The sequence below is a fragment of the Neovison vison genome, chromosome 2 (assembly GCF_020171115.1).
Source record: "Neovison vison isolate M4711 chromosome 2, ASM_NN_V1, whole genome shotgun sequence".
NCBI classification, from domain to species: domain Eukaryota; kingdom Metazoa; phylum Chordata; class Mammalia; order Carnivora; family Mustelidae; genus Neogale; species Neogale vison.
In genome coordinates this window covers 169,066,076-169,079,722 of record NC_058092.1, presented here as the reverse complement: position 1 = coordinate 169,079,722, position 13,647 = coordinate 169,066,076, and the positions used below count along the sequence as shown (strand labels likewise).

General features: G+C 39.0%; 1 pseudogene; it reads left to right on the top strand.

Moving 5' to 3' along the window:
- The first annotated feature begins 1,249 nt into the window (after positions 1-1,249).
- LOC122901393 lies at positions 1,250-1,334 on the top strand (annotated as a pseudogene).
- Positions 1,335-13,647: the final 12,313 nt, after the last annotated feature.

Below are 13,647 nucleotides of genomic sequence, written 5' to 3'. Positions count from 1 at the left end.
TAGTCCAATTTCTCTGTTTCTAAAATAAACCCTTGCCACCTTCCAATTTTAACTTTGGGAGGTAATCTGAAATCATTTTACTTAAACTGCAGTCAGGGAGGCTGACTCGTCCCAATCTCCTCTGATAGAGCCTGGAGGGATGTCATCCTCAGCTTTGCTGCTGGAGGGGGGCCCTCGCTTCCCAGAGTAATATCCCTTACTTCATACAACTCACTTGGCCTGATGCCCAGGCTCTCGGCCCTTGTGCTTTTGGATGGAAATCGATGCTATTGGTACATGGAGTCGGCCTGAGGGGATCTGATTTATTTTTTCTGTATTTATTCCTAAGAACCATTTTTAAACAGTTTGTACTTTATAATTACGTCACCACTCACTGCTGGATGTATTGAAATATTTTTATCAACTTCACTGTTGCCTTTGTCAATGTTCTTTCTGGGGAAACTACCATGCATTTAACGTGTTTGTCACACATGTAGGCTTTAAAATTACTAACCAAAACTTTCTACAAAAGCATGATGGGCTCTGATAAGCTTTCGCTAATACCAAAGCAAAAACAAACAAAAAAATAAAAACAAGAAAAAAAACCATAGAAATGCTCATGGTCTTCAGAATCAAATGAGTTTTCTTAAGTAAATTTGAAAAATATTTTTAGGTTAATGCTTTAATAGTTACAATAGTTATCATGGTAAATTATGGAAAAAATCTCATTAGTTCTAGGGTTTGTTAAAAATAGTCATAATAGGGCGCCTGGGTGGCTCAGTGGGTTAAACCTCTGCCTTTGACTCAGGTCATGATCTCAGGGTCCTGGGATTGAGTCCCGCATGGGGCTCTCTGCTCAGCAGGGAACCTGCTTCTTCCTCTCTCTCTCTGCCTGCCTCTCTGCCTACTTATGATCTCTGTCTGTCAAATAAATAAACAGAATCTTAAAAAAAAATAGTCATAATAAATCTAAAAGGCAGGAAATGATTTGTACATTATTGCTTGAAATTTTAATTGTACTACTAAAATTCCATGTCAGCCCCAGCATACTTTTAAGATTTTTGTTAACAAATAGGATACCTGGGTGGCTCAGTCAGTTAAGCTTCTGATTCATGATTTTGGCTCAGGTCATGATTTCTGGGTCATGAGATGGAGCCCTGTATGGGGCTATGCGCTGGCCGTGGAGCCTGCTTAAGATTCTATCTCCTTCTCCTTCTGTCCCCTCCCTGCTAAAAAAAAATTAAAAGTTTCTGTTAAGATAGAAAGACTTATCGCTTCTCGGCCTTTTGGCTAAGATCAAGTGTAGAAAGACTTATCTGGAAGTCTTTCTTTTCTTTTTTTTTTTTTTAATGTCTTGTCACTATGTATTTACTATTTCTTTTTTTTTTTAATTTTTTTATTTTCAGCATAACAGTATTCATTATTTTTGCACCACACCCAGTGCTCCATGCAACTCGTGCCCTCTATAATACCCACCACCTGGTACCCCGACCTCCCACCCCCCCCCGCCCCTTCAAAACCCTCAGATTGTTTTTCAGAGTCCATAGTCTCTCATGGTTCACCTCCCCTTCCAATTTACCCAAATTCCCTTCTCCTCTCTAACGCCCCTTGTCCTCCACGCTATTTGTTATGCTCCACAAATAAGTGAAACCATATGATAATTGACTCTCTCTGCTTGACTTATTTCACTCGGCATAATCTCTTCCAGTCCCATCCATGTTGCTACAAAAGTTGGGTATTTACTATTTCTTTTAAATCAGATTAATTTTCACAGAATTTCAGTTTGGGTTACTAGAGAGAAAAGCAGATCGGATAAAAAAATAATAGGAGATAGCAGCATTTTAATGAAACCACTGTGGCTGATACAGAGTTACCCAATAAAATTCTATTGTTTAGACAACCATAGCTCTTAGAATTTAAATTGCATTTTAAATTTAAATAGTACTATGAAGACCTTTGAATTGATAACGTAAAATCTCATAAAAGAGCAAAGGAAGAACTTCTCATTCATAATTTAAGGTAAAAAATGGGGGGGGCGGATGAGTGAGTGATTTTCTCATACTTCCTCTCATAATTCCCATGTTGCAAAAGAGTGCAGGGAACAGAAGAGGGGAGAATTTTTAGTCAGTACCTGAGAAATTTTTTTTTTTAAAGATTTTATTTATTTATTTGACAGACAGAGATCACAAGCAGGCAGAGAGGCTGGGAGAGAGAGAGGAGGAAGCAGGCTCCCTGCTGAGCAGAGAGCCCGATGCGGGGCTTGATCCCAGGACCCTGGGATCATGACCTGAGCTGAAGGGAGAGGCTTTAACCCACTGAGCCACCCAGGTGCCCCAGTACCTGAGAAATTTTTGAAGTTCGTTCTTCATATACTAATCAAGTTGTTTTTGATTACCCTGGGAGTGCTCTGGTTTTTTGTTGTTGTTTGTTTGTTTGTTTGTTTGTTTTTATCAGACCTATACTGTTTCATGTTGATTGTATTCATTCTCAATGCACTGAAATGTATTTTTTGCTTTTTTAAGGAAGATGTAACATTTTTATTTAGATTTCACATTGTTGCAGTAGCCTTATAATGATTTTGACAGAGATGCTCCATAAATATTTGTTATTTTTTATATTTCTTTAATATAGTCTCATAAGTTCACTAACCTCTCAAATATTTTATGTAATTGGGGAATTCAAAACTGTTTTGCCTTCATTTGTGTTGAAAAATAAGATATTATAGGGGCACCTGAGTGGCTCACTGGGTTAAGCCTCTGCCTTCAGCTCAGGTCATGATCTCAGGGTCCTGGGATCGAGTCCCACATTGGGCTGTCTGCTTGGCGGGGAGCCTGCTTCCCCTCTCTCTCTGCCTGTCTCTCTGCCTACTTGTGATCTCTCTCTCTCTCTCTCTGTCAAATAAATAAAAATCTTAAAAAAAAATAAGATATTATAATTTTTAATGCAGCAGTTCATAATAAGTATGAACTACCCTCATATTAACAATGCAGTGGGGCCGGCATCTGGGTGGTTCAGTTTGTTGTGCGACTGCCTTTGGCTCAGGTCACCATCTTGGAGTCCCGGGATCAAGTTCCACATCAGGCTCCCTGCTCAGCAGGGAGTCTGCTTCTCCCACTGACCTCTCTCCTCGCTTACTTTCTCTCTCTCATTCTCTCTCTCAAATAAATAAAAAAAATCTTTAAAAACAAAACAAAACAAAACAAAAAAACAATGCAGTGGGGTGACAAGTTTTATATTATTCAGGATCCTTATACACGATCTGCTAGAATTAAAATAGTTTCTCCTGCAAAACTCAGTAATAAATTAATTCAGAGTACAGCAATAATTAAATGTCATTTTTTATCTCCCTGTCTGAATGTCATCAATTAAATAGATTGCTAACTCTCAAATATGTTAAAAGTTAATGAAAGGTGGATAGTTTTATTTACTAGGGGACCCAATTCTTTGAGCTAATAATTACACTTCTGAGATTTTATCCTGAATAATGGAGAATGTCAAAAGGACTTTATCAGACTCTTTGTTGTAAGCATTCTCTTATAACAGTAAAACAAATTGTACATTATGAATATGATAGGTAGAAATCTAGAACCTATCCTGAAAAAAAAGGGGGAGGGCAACTGGGTGGCTCAGTCATTAAGCATCTGCCTTCGGCTCAGGTCACGATTCCAAGTCCTGGGATCGAGCCCCACATCAGGCTTCCTGCTTGGTGGGAAGCCTGCTTCTCCCTCTCCCACTCCCACTCCCACTGCTTGTGTTCCCTCTCTTGCTGTCTCTTTCTCTATCAAATAAATAAATAATTTTTAAAGAAAAATGGCAAGACAGGAACAGTGCCCTTTGTGACATCATGGAGCCAATATTCCTTTTACTGTTGGCTTGTGAACTTATGTTAAGAACAATATCTTATACATAAGCCACTATTATTTGGGTTTTCTGTTAGATGACCTGAAAGAAATTCTTTTTACTATGGAGAGTTTAAGGAACACTGGAGGCGTAAGAAGTCCTTGAAAAATAGTCTGTTGTTTTCTGACCTCTGAGATAAGCACCCCAAGTGATGACATTGTAATCAAGACCAATGATGGGAATTCAGGTATGATTAACATCCTCTGACCTTTGAGAATTTTCATGTGACATATAGTGATGCATTTGTATAAGAATTTCATGAACTAATTTTTATAATAGATTCCTGGAAATGAAATTGTGTCATATATTAACATCAATTAGTGGAGCAAATGGTTTTCCGAAAGAGCTGAGGTTACCACATTATCTTCCATCAGAGGCATGAAGGATGCTGCTACATGTTATAGTTACTGTTCTCAGAATAATCTACTCTGGTGAACTCCCCATAGTCAGTCCATGTGTCTCATAAAAACACACAAATGATGTCAAAGGAAATGCAATGAATAGGGATTTTAGACAACAGCCAAAAAGCTCTTTTTATTTAAAAAAATTTTTAAAGAGGTTATTTATTTATTTTTGCTAGCAAGAGGGAGCACAAGTGGGGGGAGGCGCAGAGGGAGAAGCAGGCTCCCCACTGAGCAGGGAGCCCATTGTGGGGCTGTTTATCAACTGATAAACAGAAAAATCACTAAGAGATGAAAAAAAGCTACTCTTGGAGCTCACTTCCCCCCCAACAAGAGCACCACATTCCTAACCCTAAGGCAGCACACAGAGTCCAAAATAAAAGTCTTTCCAGGACTCTGGAAATCAAGACCTAGCCGAAGGTAGATGCTTAATGACTGAGTCTCCCAGGTGCCCAACATGGTCTATTTAATATGAACTTTTACAGTGATTTTTGTCTTTTTTTTGGAAGTGTGCGCAATGGTGTATACAGACCACCAATCTTCATTTGGTTCTCATACTGAAAACATGCAGAAAAAGCCAATGTAATGGCAAAATGTAAACTACAAAAAGATAGAGTTGCCGAGTACCTGCCATGTGTAAGTCTTGTAATAGATGTTCTGGAATTTATTACTAAAGTTATAATGAATTTATGTCGTGCTATATTTTCATAGTGTACGTGGTCGTATATCTAGTCTTTGATGCACGAAGCTAAGATCCTCCACAATCTCTACTAGCTAATAATTAGATGACATAAACTTCCCTTTGGGGGGATCCATGCCACCTTTCTTCTCTTGCTCAAATTCTACCCCTCCCCCACCACTGCTTCAAATGAATGAGTCATCCAGAGCAAAATGCTGAAGCTCAAAGGAGGAGATATTGTAAGATTTGAAGACTCTGATGGGTCTAAGTATCTGACAGTGGAAATTTTATATGATTTCAAAAACTGGCATGTATTGCATGTGTTTCTCTATCTCCCACATTGCCCCATTCTTGCACCTTTATCTACCAAGTGGAGCCCATTCTACAGGTAAGAGAAGATTCCACACTTAGTTCTGCCTCTCTCCCTTCTTTCCACATTCACACACGTATATGTAAACCCACCTTAATACTCCCCCTTAAATAAAAATACAAATTTAATGACCTCAACAAAAATTTTAAAATTAGAGCTATTCTACAAGCAGAAATAGTGGTGCCCGGGTTTTTTCCCTGATTTGAGAAAACCTTCAATCTCCATCCTAAAACAGCTAGCATCAAGATATGTTGGCCAGGGATGCCTGGGTGGCTCAGTTGGTTGGACGACTGCCTTCAGCTCAGGTCATGATCCTGGAGTCCTGGGATCGAGTCCCACATCTGGCTCCCAGCTCCATGGGGAGTCTGCTTCTCTCTCTGACCTTCTCCTCACTCATGCTCTCTCTCACTGTCTCTCTCTCAAATAAATAAATAAAATCTTTAAAAAAAAAAAAAAAAAAGATATGTTGGCCAATATTCTCTCTCCTTCTCTCCCATCTTCTGCCCTCCATCTCTCCCTCCCTCTTAGTTCCTTCCTGTATGTTTGGAGATACAGTAGTACCAGGCAGCACAGGCCTAACTAAGGATGGATAAAGGAATCTAATCCAGTTTCACCCACTAAATAGAACTACAGGTTCTTGAGGACAGCATCTTGGGTAACAACAGATGGGTGACTTGCTTTCCCCGTTGTGGTTCTATGCACATACTCTCCTCTGGATCTGTGGGGGAAGCAACGAAGGATCACGACCAGAATTTGGTTTTCTGTGGTTCACTGGCCAGAATGTTCTTATGAAATTTCATCTAATATATGTTCATATTGCCTTCCTTTGGTCAGAGCCCACGTAAATTTGATTTGGAATCCATAATGCATCTACATAGTGGCCTAGTTTCCATCCTCATGTCAAAGACAGTTTTCCATGTCTCTTCTACTTATTTTCTAGGTGAAATCTGCTCTTGGATGGTGCTTCTTAGCACCATGGACCTAACTGCAAATACCTAGTGGAATTTGGTATAATTAAATACTTCCTAAAATTTTGCATATGTCTATGTTAATTCGGGGAACTAGGGGTAGAGTCAAAATGTTTCATCCAACTTTAAAAGGATATCCTGTTTCCTTGCCCTTCATTTTAAAAATATTGTCCTACTAAACATGTAGTAATGAGTAATAATGATAGTGGCAATAAAATATAATCACAGCCACTCACTGAGGTAGGGTGCTGAGTGCTTTACATAAAGACTCATTTGATTCTTACAAGAATGCCAGAAGTAGGATTAAGGGTCTCCAATTTAATGTGGAAGAATCTAAGCTAAGGAAAGTGAAGGAACCTTCTTAAAGTATCACATGAAATAGGGGAGATGCTGATTATACACAGGTCTGATGGACTCCACTGCCCATATACCTAACACACTACACCACATGGGGCACCTGAGTGGCTCAGTCAGTTGAGTGCTCGACTCTTGGGGTCAGCTCAGGTCATGATCTCAGGGTCATGAGATCAAGCTCCACACGTCAGGCTCTGAGCTTAGCATAAGGGCTGCTTGAGATTCTCGCCCCTCGCCCACTTTTCTAAAATAAATAATAAATCTTAAAAACAAGAACAACAACAACATACTATACCACATTGATACCACAGACAAAATGACTTGCAAAGCTGAGTGGGCAGGGAATAAGAGCAGGTATAGCACATACATATACTTTATGCTAAGGAAAAACATTTCTAATTGAATTTATCAGCGAATGGGGAGATAGTTTCAGATCAGAAAACTATTTTTCTTAAACACCCTCCCCCCTTACATTATGGCAAATAAGTTACAGGGCCAAGTGTGATTCCAGGTTAAATTGGGGTCTTATTCTTTTTTATCATTGGAAAAAATAAAGTATCTTGAAACAGAGCCTTTTATAAGGAAGCAGTGAAAATGTATACAACTTAGTCTGAGCTCTTTAATTGTCCTACATCCTGAAGCTGGTGCAAGAAGGTCAGCATCACCAGCCACCATTCCCATACGGGCACGTGCAGACGTCCATGGACCAAGAGTTGTAAGAGTCAGGATCTACTTCCGGGTCAGCCGCAAGCCATGTGGTATTCTACGTGTCCACACCACACTCCAGGCCTCATCCCCCTCAACCTACCAAAGGACAGCATTGCTCTTTTCTCTTACTTCTCCATGATGAGGCCATTTGACTCAGTTCTGTGCTCCTGGTTGCCAAAGTCTGATGGAATGTATTGTCAGGCCCTACTTCACTGCTTTTACTAAATTATCATTTAATGCAGCAGATTTGCAAGGAATTTAGTTTTTGCTGTTTCTTGCATTAAATAGAAGCTATACTGCATGTGCATAATTTCCCTCTTCGATTATCTTCATTTCCTTATTGACTGTAACAATATGCATGTGGAGGTCCTTCCCATGTTTAGCCTGAGAGATGCCTTCCCCATGAGTACTGATGGCCCTTTATATTTTTGCTTCTGTCAAGGGTCAGCTTATTATGTAATAGAGTTTTTAAATAATTAAAAGTTTTAATATAATTTCCTATATGAGTCGTGAAGCCTAGTATCACACTAATTTGTTTCCAGTAAAAAAAAAAAAAATTATAAGACTAGCAAAGTACTCACTTAAATCAGTGCTGAGGTTTCAAAAAGTCATGTATAAATTTGGCCACTATAATGGAGAAAGCATTCCATCAAAGATAAAATAACATACTATACTGTTTTACTCATAGTTCATCAATTATGGAAACAACCATTATAACAGAATATTATGAACTGACTTTCAACAATAGAAAGGAATCTTAGGGATTTCAAGAAACTTAGCAATGTGGGCAGCAATCCTTTACAGGCTAAACATTAATTTGCTGGAAAACAGTAAGATCTGAAAAGCTGGCCTCTTCCTCCTATTTCTAAGCTATGTCCTGTGGTTGGTAAACCAGCACAGTTTTTAAAACCCATGTCTGTGTAAGTGTATGACTTCTTGTGAGCTTCCATCTGCTCCATTCATTTCTATAAAATATGCTCATTACCAATATTTTCACGGTACTATGATAAGACATGGTAGGGCATGCCCCATGGTGTATTCTGGGAAAGCTAGTGATCACTGGATTGATTAAGAAAGTAATGACTTTTAATACCATAAAGTAGAAGAGAAGGAGGAAGGTGAAAAAAATACCTTTCAGTGGTGGATAAATGACAAAAATGTACTGACCATTTCTGTTTGTAAATATATGGTTCTTCTACCTCTGAGAAACTTACCATTATCCATTGATTTAAGGAAACAAACACAGGAGTAAACAACAAGAGTAAATTTTCTACCAAGGCAGCACTTCTTAAGGACCTCTGATGTAACCTCCTGTAGATGGTAGTATCAGTGGCTTAAGGGTTAACGCTGGATCTGCAGTGGAAACAGAGGAATCTTCATTTCTTTACTTACTTACTTTCTTTTTTTTTTTTTAAGATTTTATTTATTTATTAGAAAGAAAGAGAGTACAAGCAGGGGGAGCAGCAGAAGGAGAGAGAGAAGCAGACTCCCGCTGAGCAGTGAGCCGGACGCAGGGCTCCATCCCAGTACCCTGAGATCATGACCTGAGTTGAAGGCAGACGCTTCCTCAACCCAGGCATCCCACCTTCATTTCTGACATGACTCTGCAAACCCCACAAACATTCTGTTCTACCTGCTTACAATACTGAGCTTTCAATACATCCATTACTTGAAATATCTCACATTTAAAGATAGAGAGTACCCAGCGAGGGTCATAAATTGTGCCGGCAAGACGTGAAGGGACATTAGGAAAACGAGTTTGTCCTTTGAGGTGAGGGTCAGGACAAGATCTGATTCAGGGCTACTGGATTATAAAAGCAAGCATGATAATAAAGGCAAATAAAGTGTCTTTTACCAGAGAATCAAGTCGACCAGAGTCCTGGGATTGTTAATGTATCATTTATGTCAATCACAAGGGGGAGAAAATCAGTAGAGAAAAAGGATATTGAAATATTCATAGCTAAATTTCCAGCAAATCTTTATCAAGTCTCTCATTTGGGATGAGAGTTCATCTTACCTATGGGACATTAAATAGTTTGCATTTAAATCCATTCAGCTAGCTTTAAAGACTTCCTGCAGACAATTTATCTCTCTTATAGTTAAATAAACTAATGAGTCCTTTGACGTATACCTTCCTTAAAATAGATATGTCTTCACTAAGAAGTATATGACCTAAGTGCGATATACACTCATTTGCAAATTGAAGCAAAATTGAAATCTGAATTATTAGAATTATAATATATATATAAGTATAAAATAAACAAATGATGTGTTTGATAGAAAAGTTCTAATTGATGCAAAGAAAAATTACATTTGTATTAATTTCATTATTAACATTGTGTATTTTATATATTTTAATTTTTTATATTTTTAATAACAGCATATTGCATATAAAATTACTTTAAGTAACTGGTTTTTTTGAGCACTAAATAGTTTCAGAGAGAATTTCTCACACAAACCTGTTACTTTTTTTTTAATGGGATAATTAATTTTACTTATAGTTTGTTGAATGACTGCAGAAATGTGAACATTTAAATCAATGGTTCTTGACAAGGAGTGATTTTTTTTTCCCTAGGAGACTTTCAGTAATGTCTAGAGATGTTGCTGTTGCACAACACAGAGAGAAATGCTACTGGTATCCAGTGTGGGTAAGCCAAGAGTTCTTTACACACCCTCTAACGCATAGGAGGGTCTCGGTAACACAGTGCTTTTCAGCCCCAGACGTCCATCATGCCAGAACTGAGAAACCATGACGGAATCCTTTGGCTTCCCCTTTGGCCTCCAAAACCCTTCGAGTCCTGCACAATTGTTTCAGTGAAATATTAAGAAGTAATTAAAATGCACAAATAATTTGGTCTGTGTTTTTCTAAGGAAAATAATCTCTAACCCATGTGGCTGTCTTTGCCTACATGGAAAACATTTTCATATTATGAATGTCTAGAAAGAATACGAAGATAGGTGAATTTAAGTAGCTTCGGGCTGCTGGAATCAAGCCCTTACTCCAAACAACCCCTTCCTCAGTCCAGCGTCCTAAAGAAGTCTTCACGGACCCCAAATGGGGCCACGCAGATAATGATGTTAAGGTCCTCTGACAAGTTTGAGCAAAAAAGTTCTCTGAGTTAAAGCTAAAGAAAGTTTTTTTGATAAAATTCCTAACTGGTGCAAACTGATGCAAATATGAACATATTCTCAAATTCTAATCCTTAATATTCGCTAAAAACAATGGTTCAACTTTAAAACCCACTGTATTTTCTGGTTTTAACCTGCAGGAAAGCAGATTAAAAAAGTAAAACCCAGTCAATTTGTACATCCACATATGTGTTTGGTTTCCCTCACTGGGGAGGGGCAGAGCAGGGTGGGGGAGTGGGGGTTGAGCTTTTGCCATCAGACCCCTTGATGCTGATCTGTGCCCCATCACCCAGTTACATCAGCTTGATGGCTCATGTGCACTCCAAAAGGGGGAGATAGTTAACGTGTGTCCACTCCACGCTGTCTGGCCCACATTCAGCTCCCACTAGGTGTCAAGCATCGAGCAAAGGGACAGCTCTGAGTCCCCATGGCTGGTGCACCTTGTGTGCTGTGTGGGCGCAAGGAATGTTCTGGAAGCCCCTCACTGTCACAGAGAGGGGTGCTGTGCTGGGAACAGCTCCTTGTGACTTCACAGAGACTAGGTTGGAAGATCATTTCCACTGCTTACGAGGCGATGTCATCGTGACATAATCCCACTCGGAAAAGTCAACTGAAACTGAAAACCCTTGAGAAACTGAAAACTTAAAGAAAAAAAAAAACACAGTAAAAATGAAGAGTTCCTAGTATTAATATCAGTACTAGATTATAGCTTTTCAGAATGACATATAATCTTACAGATAATCATACATAATTTAAAAGAAAATGATCCCTCAGAAATTCACACCACAAGAGCATTTGACTGCAGGAGATTTAATCAATGGAGAGTTTCCTTGCAGCCAAATCACCTTACATTATAAATAATATAATGAAATGTACTCTGAAAAGCTGGTTAAACTCTGCTGTTTACAGAGTGCTTTACTTTGGAGCATGGGTAAGAGGAGACAAGTCAGAGCTAAGGTGCAAGTATCTGGGCTCCAGGATTTTAGTGGGGCCCTGGAAAAAGCCTGACCAGAGGAAGAAAAAGCAAGGTTCGGGAGGGGAAAAAATTCCCATGGAAAAACAGAAACCTGGTGCAAAATAAAGTCAGCCCAAAAGCCTAGATATCCAAAGGACTTAGTGGTCCTGAGTTGGTGGGACATTGCTTTATGAACTCCGTGTGTTTGGATCCTGGTTTGCACATCTGTTCAGGGCATGAGAGAGCAGGGAGGTAGAATTCACACTCTCCTTCTTGCAGGGAGCCTCTAATGAAGGGCTGAACTCTGATGAGGGGAAAGGAAAGTGATACACTATATCAACAGCTAAGCAGGGCATGGGAGGGCAAGGTGGAGCAATGACCTTGGTTTTATGTGAGATGCATGGCCCCGCCTCCACTCCCAAGCTTACTCTTACCCACAAAATACACTTTTTTTTTTTTTTAAAGATTTCACAAACTTATTTCAGACAAAGAGAGGGAAAGAGCGAGCACAAGCAGGGAAAGTGACAGGCAGAGAGAGAAGAAGGATCCCAGCTGAGCAGGGAGGCCAATGCGGGGCTTGATCTCAGGACCCTGAGATCCTGACTGAGCTGATGCTTAACTGACTGAACCACCCAGGCACCCCCAAAACACAGTCTTTAGAAAGCCCCAGAAGGATGTGTGATGGGCAGGGCTATTTTACCAATGGAGTTTAGAGACCATGCATTAAATAACTTTATCTAGATTAACATACTGAGAGCTTAACACATCTATCAAAGTCTGTATGGATGCATATGCATATACACAGACATATGTCATGCTTACAGACAGAGAGATAGCTTGGATGCTAACTGCTCTACTGATAAAACTTATGGCATGTAGATTTAGAAAAAAATGTACTGGAGCGTTCACGTTTTTTCCAGAAGGTGAAGTACAGAGAAGTTTGCCTTCATGACACAACCTTCCCCTCAAAGGCCTAATGGTAAGTGTTGTTATCATTACTAGGATGGCAGGCACATGGTGGGATAAATGAGAGTCAATTATTTCAACTGGACATTTTTCTCAGTAGTAGAGAGCAGTGAGAATTATGATGTAAAGGAATAAATGAAGAGTTGCCTTGAGGGGGGAGAGAGCATCGTCGTTAATTCTGTACAGTTCAGTTCTAGCAGCTGTCACCTTCAAGACAGGGCTACCCTGCTCCTCCCAGGGAAGATAGCTTCTCCTCTCAATGGGAAGTTGGCTTCACTGTCTCTTTTCTGGCTGGCTGTTGCTGAAAGCAGCAGGAACTATTTTTAATGGTACCTTATAAGGATGTACTTCTTGAACGAGTACAAAAGACAGTGGAATGAGTCAGTATGAGGTATGTTTATTTTTTTTAGCATTATTATTTCAATAAAAAAATGTGATAGATGATTTAAGCCCAGTGTTAAAATGCCAGAGGAATTTCAATAAAAAGTTTATTATTTCTATATCTTGCTTTGAGAAAGGGCATGGAAGTCTGGCATGATTATTTATAGTCATATAATAATTAAGTAGGATCATTAGTAAGTTTATTTTTCCACATAACTGAATTATGCAGATAACTGAAATTCACAATTTAAATGCCAATTTTCTCTCTAGGCACTAATGTCAGAGTTGTTTTAACACATTTAAAAAAAAATCTATAGATCTTATTTTAGCTATTTGTTTTGATAAATCAGTACAATTATATTATCAGGCTACTATTTAGGGCTATGATTCATTAGTAACACTGAAGTGTTTATGACTACTTAACCCCACAAATTGTACATTGTTTTTTCTCTGTTTTCTTTGTTCTTTGCTCTCAGTTGGGGTTTTCAATAAGGAAATTTCCTAAGGTGGAAGCCAGGTATGCTCCTTTTGAGACAATCTTTGGGCACTGGTTTAAACGGTCTCTGTTACTAAAAGACACAGAATTATTTTGATATTGAAAAACCCACCATACACTGTGGGTATTAACACTGTAAGTTCAGGTGCATAACTTTAAATACCCTCCTTAAAAACTGTGCCAACTACATTCTCTTTCTGATGCATGATAGGAACCACCTCCTCACATCCTCGCCAGCCCTAAGTGCTATCATGGTTTAAATCTCTGACTATAGTTTATTGATGCATTTCAGAAGAAGCCAACAAAATGAACTTCAATTTTTCAGATAAATTGTCAGTATTTATGGGTTATCCCTCAACCC